Below are 7,354 nucleotides of genomic sequence, written 5' to 3' on the forward strand. Positions count from 1 at the left end.
TGTGTGTGTGTGTGTGTGTGTGTGTGTGTGTGTGTGTGTGTGTGTGTATTGCTATTTAAACTGGATCTTGGTCACTAAATGTTTCTTTTTCCAAAATATATTTGAGATGATAATATTTTATAGTATGTTTAGATTCCTTTAAAATTCAAGTATCAATAAAAAGAGTCTGAGTTTCCTTTCATTTTAATTAGTTTTGGCAGAGGGCAAACTGCAAGAGTCTGATGTCTTCTCTCCGCATGTGGTTGTGGGAGGGAATCTTCAGTGGCCTGAAGAGCATGCACCCACCGAGCCACCTCACAGCCTGAGTCCCAGTTACGCGGGAAAACCACTCTCCTAACCTGCTAAAGTATTTGCTATCGATGAAATAGCCATATCTCTCTATAGGGAAACAAATATTTAAGCAAAAATAGCTAAGACCTATTTGCATCTGCAAAGATGACTGAAAAGTTCCTTACAGTTATTACAGTTTCTAATAACGTATTTCTACTCTGTAGCGGAAAGAAGGAATTCTTTGTTTGAAAACTCCACTGAATGCACACAAGATGCAGAAATGTCACCTCTAAAGTCTGTGAAACATAGAAAGACTATTTATAGTGAACAAATAGTAAACAATAATCACAATAACAACAGAAGCAGCAACAATTTTGCATGATTACTGTGTATGAGTAATGCCATTAACTGAAGTTTTATAGCATCTAAAATTCTAGACAAGATAAAACCCCTAAAAAGTTTAAATATATAAATCCTACTTTTAAAATAGATTGGAAACTTTAAATAAGTAAGTAAGAAAATAAACAAACAAACAAACAAACAAATACTGTAAGCCCAGGACCCAGAGCAGCAGACACACAGCCTGTACACAGTGTGTGGCCTGTCCTTGCTCTTAGCAAGGCAGCAATAAGATGGACCTGTTCATCTGAGCTCTGACTTGCCCTGGGGAGAAAGAAGAAGGCAGAGCTGCATGTGAACATTCTCCAGCACAGGCTGCTTCTTGGGCCCTTGAAGACAAAGCACTGCATCTAAAGTGCCTCTGAGCTGCAAGTGTCTTCTGTGTAAACGTGAATTTAACACCCACTCAAAATTCTCCCACGTGAAAATTAATAACTTTAAAAAGAAGCATTTTCAAATCTAAATTTTTCAAACACTTTAAAGCAAGAAAAACTTCATTAACGTGTAAATAAATTTTGGTAATCTATATACTTAAAATTTGTCAATGTAGGACTTGATTTTCAAGCACATGAACCCTAAAGACTATTTGTGACCATGCAGCAATCACGCAAATTCTGTGGAAAAAAAGAAATAACTTAATTTGTAAACTTTAAATGTTTTCAAATTGAGACTTAATGAGTTCAAAATGAACTAAACAGATCTAATAAATTGGTGACAGGTGTGCCATGAATGGTGTTCAATGCTGAAGTGCTTTTACATCACAGAAAAAGTCCCCGTGGTAACATGATTTCATTTTCAGTTAACCATTATTTAGAATAGATGCCATTGTAGAACACTGAGATGCATAAAAGCAAGTGAGCTGTAAACATATTATTATTATTACTTCTATTAGGTTTGGTTTTTCGAGACAGGGTTTCTCTGACTTGCTTTGTAGACTTTGGCTGGCCTGGAGCTCGCAGAGATCCGCCTGCCTCTGCCTCCGGGAATGCTGGGATCACAGCTGTGCACCGCCGTGCCCAGCAACATTTTACCTTTTAAACTTCTTGTGAACACCCAGCTCATACCAGTTTGTAAAGAAGAAAGATATTGTTGAAGCAGGTCTGCTTTGTCCAGACCGCACCAGCCAGAGATTTCACCGTTTATAAATAGACTCAGCCTTTAATTCTACTTCAGCAGTGTTTCTTTCAACAATACACTATTAAACCTCAGGAATTTGACCACAGGGAAGACATAATCTCTAAAGGGGGCAACCTCAAGCATGAGGCGGCAGAGGCAGTTTTCACAAAATGGGAAAAAACGGACAGTTTCTCAGGAAGCCGTATCCTTAAAACCAGCACCAAAGTGTCAGCAGTAGAGAAACGATGGGATGGCTTGCAAGCTGTGATGCCTTCAGCCAGTAGCTGGGTGTACAGTCACAAGGCTTGCGGGTGGTCACTTGTGTAATACTAGCTTTCAAGCCTCCCAATACTGTTAGCCACTCCATCATAAACGAGTCACTGCCAGAGACAAAGACTTGGTGCTCTGGATTGTAATGAAGTCTCAAGGTCAGCCTTTGGTTTCTTTCTAGGTCTGAAGGTTCAAGACAGCCAGCAGAAACATTGCTCAAATGATTCGCTTCCTAAAGATAAAATGGTAAAACCCACAGTTCATTTTAACAGTGGCGGATTGTTTGGAAACAACCCAGGCCCCGCTCATTCCTATGAAGACGAAAAGCATCTAGGCAGGGTTCCAGCTGTCTCGGTACATGTGTTCTTGAATTTAACAGTGAACCCTTACCAGCTTTTGGAAGTCCATAACAGCACATTTCTGAGGGGCCTGCCTGGGTATGTGAGAGGCTCAGAAAGCTAGAGCACCTTCCCTTGGGCCAAATGGAAAGCTGCAGAGGGGTGTCTCTGCCCAGCTTGCTCCTAGTCTCCGCAGTCTTAGAGGTCCATTTCAAAGTATTCATTTTATTTGTTTGTTTGTTTGTTTTTGCTTCTCCATTTTAAAGGAAAGCATGAAGGATGACCCTAGGAGAGTGAAAAGAGGTCCAAGACAGGGTGCACAAAAGCTAGAATCACTCCATCTGCATAGCCATTTAGGAAGGCCCTAAATAGCCCTTCAAAGCTTTCACTCTCTCTCTAGCCACCTGCCTCACCCAGTCCCAGTGCTGTGGGCAAGTAACTACTAATCTACTTTCCTTTCTTTGCTGGGGACCACTAAAAAGCATTCTGAGTAGTCTTTGTTCTCCTGCCCCACCTCCATTATCTTCCTCCCAATCTCAGGAGTGCAACACTCTGACTGACTTAGGTGCTGAGAAGACCCAGGTGTGGGTAGGTGAGCAAGAAAACAGACACTCTGATTTTGCACTGATTTCTGACTCAATCTGTGATAACAGATCTGTCTTCTTAATGCAGTATGTTCTGGAGATATAGTTCAAAAAGACTACATGGTTGTTTTTTAAGGTACACTTTAAGTGTCGACTAAAAGGCAAATATCAGAACGGAAGAACTATTTAATAAAGCATTTAAAAATCCTTTTTAGTATTCTATGGCATCTATGACCTGCTAAAATCTAATTATTTCTCCAATACTCTGTGGAATTGCTCAGAAAGATGTGGTACAGTTTCTAACTGGTGCATTAAGCATCTGGCCTGACTTCACAGAATTCCAGATAGCTGAATGTGCACTCTATATTTTATTAACCTCACATAGGCTCGTGCTTCGATGCTGGAGTTCCTGGAGTTCCCTGCTATGTGTTGCTACCTGTTGACAGGGTAGGCTAGACTCAAGGGTCTACAGACAGAATAAAATTTCAAAGATGTCCCAGCAACTTTAACAGAAACTCTGGCCAAAAGAAAAGAGAGAGAGAGAAAAACGGAGGAGCTTCAAGTCTATACATTTCTGAAACACACACACGTTTCAGTATACCAAACCCCTGAAAGCGATGATCTCTTGCATCCCTTGCTTCCTTCTCCAGCTTGAAGACTCCCTGTTTCTAAGAAGGACCCACTTTAAGCACAGCTCCTAAGGGGCAGAAGTTCACCAGCTTGTCTCCCCAGTTTTTTATAGTAGCTTCTGGAATAGAATCTATTCAGGTCTACACAAATGAGAGAAGAGGAGCTTCTAGGAAAAGCCTCACTCCCTGGAACACTGCGCTAACCGGGGATGCTACCTGCACAGCTGGTGCTCCTGAAAGGAAAGCCAGGACTCCCCAAGGCCCACCGTACACAGCTTAAGGTCTGCTGACACTGAAAAGGCCAGAACCGAGAGCAGGGAAACCGTTTCCATGCTGACAAGTCTTAAGTTTTACCTGAAGCCATTTGGGATGGCTGTCAACTCGGCAGTGCGGCTCAGACCTTCGGTGGCTTGCAAGCCAAGGGGCAGATGTTTACCATACCCAAGCCAGAGCTCCCTTTTCTCCCTCCTGGGGCTAGAAAGATTCTATACTATCATCAGTAGCCTCCAGGGACAGAAGATCAGCAGCAGTGTTTCTAACTTAAATAAACTTTGATGCGTCCTAAGATTTAATCTCAGAACATCACGGGTGGTGGTGGTGTGGGATCATCTACTCTAGCAATGTCTTACAAGGTAGTCAGTGAGCGTGTGTGATGAGGACGATGAGAAAGCCTCCGCATAAGCAAGTTAGGAGCCTGGCTCCCCTGTGTAACGCCTAGTAAGTGTGGTTTCACCGGGATGTAGTCAAAGCAATCACTTTTCTTCTTGAGAAAATGGCACAGCCTGAAAAAAAACCTGATCTCAAATGTAATGCCCCCCCCCCAATTCTGACAAGAGAACAACACCTGGTATTAAAAAAAAAAAAAGGAAAAGAAAGAAAGAAAGAAAGAAAGAAGGGAGGGAGGGAGGGAGGGAGGGAGGAAGGAAGGAAAGGAAGAAAGGAAGAAAGAAAGAAAGAAAAGAGAAAAACAGAACAAACAAACAAAACATCCACATACTCCTCTGATAAGGCATGTTACAAACCTTCTTGGGGCTGTAAACCTAGAATGTGGTCCATTCCCAAGCTGCTTGCTTCCTTTCTGAAATACATTGTCTCAGGAACAATGTTACGTTCATGCATCATCTTACAAAACACAAGGAAATGCAAAGTAACAACAAGTATCTTTCACTCCCCCCCCCAAAAAAAAAAAAATTTCCAGGGCTTAACCAGATTTTAACACAGAAACATGAAGCCCTGTGATAGGAAATAAGCAGGACAGTCCCCTGCCTCCACTGCACTCCCCCCGCCCCTACAAACCAACTCCCAAGAGAAATGTGCCAACCATGTTTGTTGACCCTCTCCTACCAGCACTGAACAATATTCCTACTTCCCGCACGCCTAAATGCCCCCATCAGTAACAGCAGCTATCACGTTGCTGGGCAGTAACCATGAGTCATGCTCTGAGCTAATACACTCTGAAACATTAAGTGACTTGTCTGTGGTCATGTGGCAAAGTCCAAGAGAGAGCCCCGAGGAACGGAAGACTGTGAGGCCCCCATGCTCACTCTCAGCTGCCCTCCACATGCATGCTTTGAGTCCTTCCTGCTGTGAGACTTCCAGGCCCAGCCTGGAGGGTATTACTAAGGAAAACTGCTACTCTCCCCCTTCTCCAACTAGGACATTGATCCTTTCTTGTTAGTCTTCTTTAGAATGCACAGCAGGAAAGCAGAAGGAACATTTGAACCTTGCTGGAGGAGGGGCCGGGAACAGCCTCTTGAGCACATGTTAAAGCAAGGTCCCCGCAGCCAACAGAGGGAATGTCAGGGTCTGATAGCGGCAACAAGTGGACGCCCCCACCGCCTCCCATCCAGAGGTGCCTAGAAGAACCCTAAGCCTGGAGACTCTTGTTTGGACTCTGGCACACACATGGGGGAAGCGGAAAACTGTCTTCTGACCTCCACACTTACATCACAACGTGTGTGACAACCCCCACAGACAGACAGATATGTGTAATTTAGAGTTCCAACGGAGCATATACGTTTGTAAAAGGGAAGAAGACAGCCATTTATGCTTCACCCCCTTCCTCCTCCTCCTCTTCCTCATCTTCTGGGTCATTCTTCTTTGAGCCTATTGGCCTACCAGGAGCCTTCTTTTCTGCTTCACTTTTGCCCTTAGTGCACTATGCAATGCAGTAATATTCTTTTCTTACTTCTTTAGTTCTGCTGCTTTCTGCTCATCTGACACAGACTCACTTGCCAGCTTTTTGATCAATTTCTCCTGGTGGGATTGCCTGGCCTGGCCACAGGGGAAGAGGACATTCTCAGTCTTGATACAACTTGATGAGATGGGGTGGATGGGAAAGGGAGCTCTCCTTTTCTGAGGAATAAAGGAGGGGGAAGGAGGGAGAGTAGAACTGGGAGGGGAGGAAGGTGGGGCTACAGCCAAAATGTAAAGTGAATTAAAGGGGGGGGGGATAGTTGAAGGCTCTGTTAAGATTTGCCTCTAAAGTTAGTACCTCCAGGGTAGATTACATTTTTGACAATTTCTTGCACACTGCCACACTTTGAATTCTCGGCCGGGGGTGGGGCAGGACGTGTTAACTAGCATTCAATACATTCTTGCCACCTTTATTTCCCACGTGATGGAACCAAAGCCAAGAGCAGTAATAAGCGGGCAGGTAACAAACGGCAGCCTGGGAACTCAGTCCCCGCAGTGCCTTGCTCCCAGGCCAGCCTTTCCTTTAGATACCTATAACCCAAACTTCCCATTTACCTTTCTTTTCTGTTGGAGGTTTTCAGGCAGCTGAATGGAGACAAAACTGATTAAATATGGATATAAGCCCACAGGAATTTGGTCAGGCAAAAAATTTCCTTTTTAAATACAATCAAGTCTCATCTGAAAATGGCCTCTAGAAAGAATTATTGCAAGAAATAATTTAATCCAGGTGTTTGATTTCAGTAACTGAAAACACACCCATCCTTTCCTGGGTGGTGGGGGAGGGTAGCAGAGAGTCCTACTTCTCTTTCCTTCAAAAATCCAGCAGTCACCTCACAGTTTAACCTGCACCTACTTCTGAGAAACCGCCTTTTCAACAGATGTTAAAATGCTAAAAGTCCTACTTGGCTTCCATTGGCCAGTCCTCAGAAGTCAGCAAGAGAGCAATCATGGAACAATGGGTGTCAGAACATCTCTTATCAAGGGGGTCACCTTCCACTCAGATGGCACCCTTTCTTGGAGGGGAATTCAAAAGGTCAAACAGCTGCCAAACACACACATAAACTAGATGAAGCTAATGAAGAGAAAATAGCCGCATACTCCTGAGACAACTAGCCTTCAGAGACCAACAGAAAATTTCCTAGAAAGGATAAAGTCAGGAACTTGGAAGAATCAAGTAAATACAGAGGATAAAGGAAATGGCTGTTTGGGTAAATACAGAAACGATATCTACCTTTTCAAACCATTTCCCTAGGAGGAAGCTCACCAGTCCAAAATAACAGAAAAATGATGAGAAAAATTATACCTGGAAATTAAAGTCTTAAAATCCTGTTAATTAGGCACAGAAATCTCAGTGTCTTGCAACTGTCAATATTTATTCATGTACTCAAATGAAAACGAATTAGTCCTGGCAGAACCTTCTCTCACCTACTCTAAGAACCTGCCTCTGAACCCACACTCACGAAAGCAGAGAATGTAAGAAAAGAGTTCTAGCTAGTCTTCACCTTTTATTTCAGAGAGACTGTTAAATATGAGTGACGGATTCTACCTAGTT

General features: G+C 43.2%; 1 protein-coding gene across 6 annotated transcripts in view; it reads right to left on the bottom strand.

Moving 5' to 3' along the window:
* Macrod2 (mono-ADP ribosylhydrolase 2) overlaps positions 1 to 7,354 on the bottom strand; it is a 1,832,027-nt gene that overhangs the window by 1,524,037 nt on the left and 300,636 nt on the right. The gene's annotated exons all lie outside the window — the stretch shown is intronic.

The sequence above is a fragment of the Psammomys obesus genome, unplaced genomic scaffold (genome assembly GCF_907164565.1).
Source record: "Psammomys obesus unplaced genomic scaffold, mPsaObe1.curated_primary_1811, whole genome shotgun sequence".
NCBI lineage: Eukaryota > Metazoa > Chordata > Mammalia > Rodentia > Muridae > Psammomys > Psammomys obesus.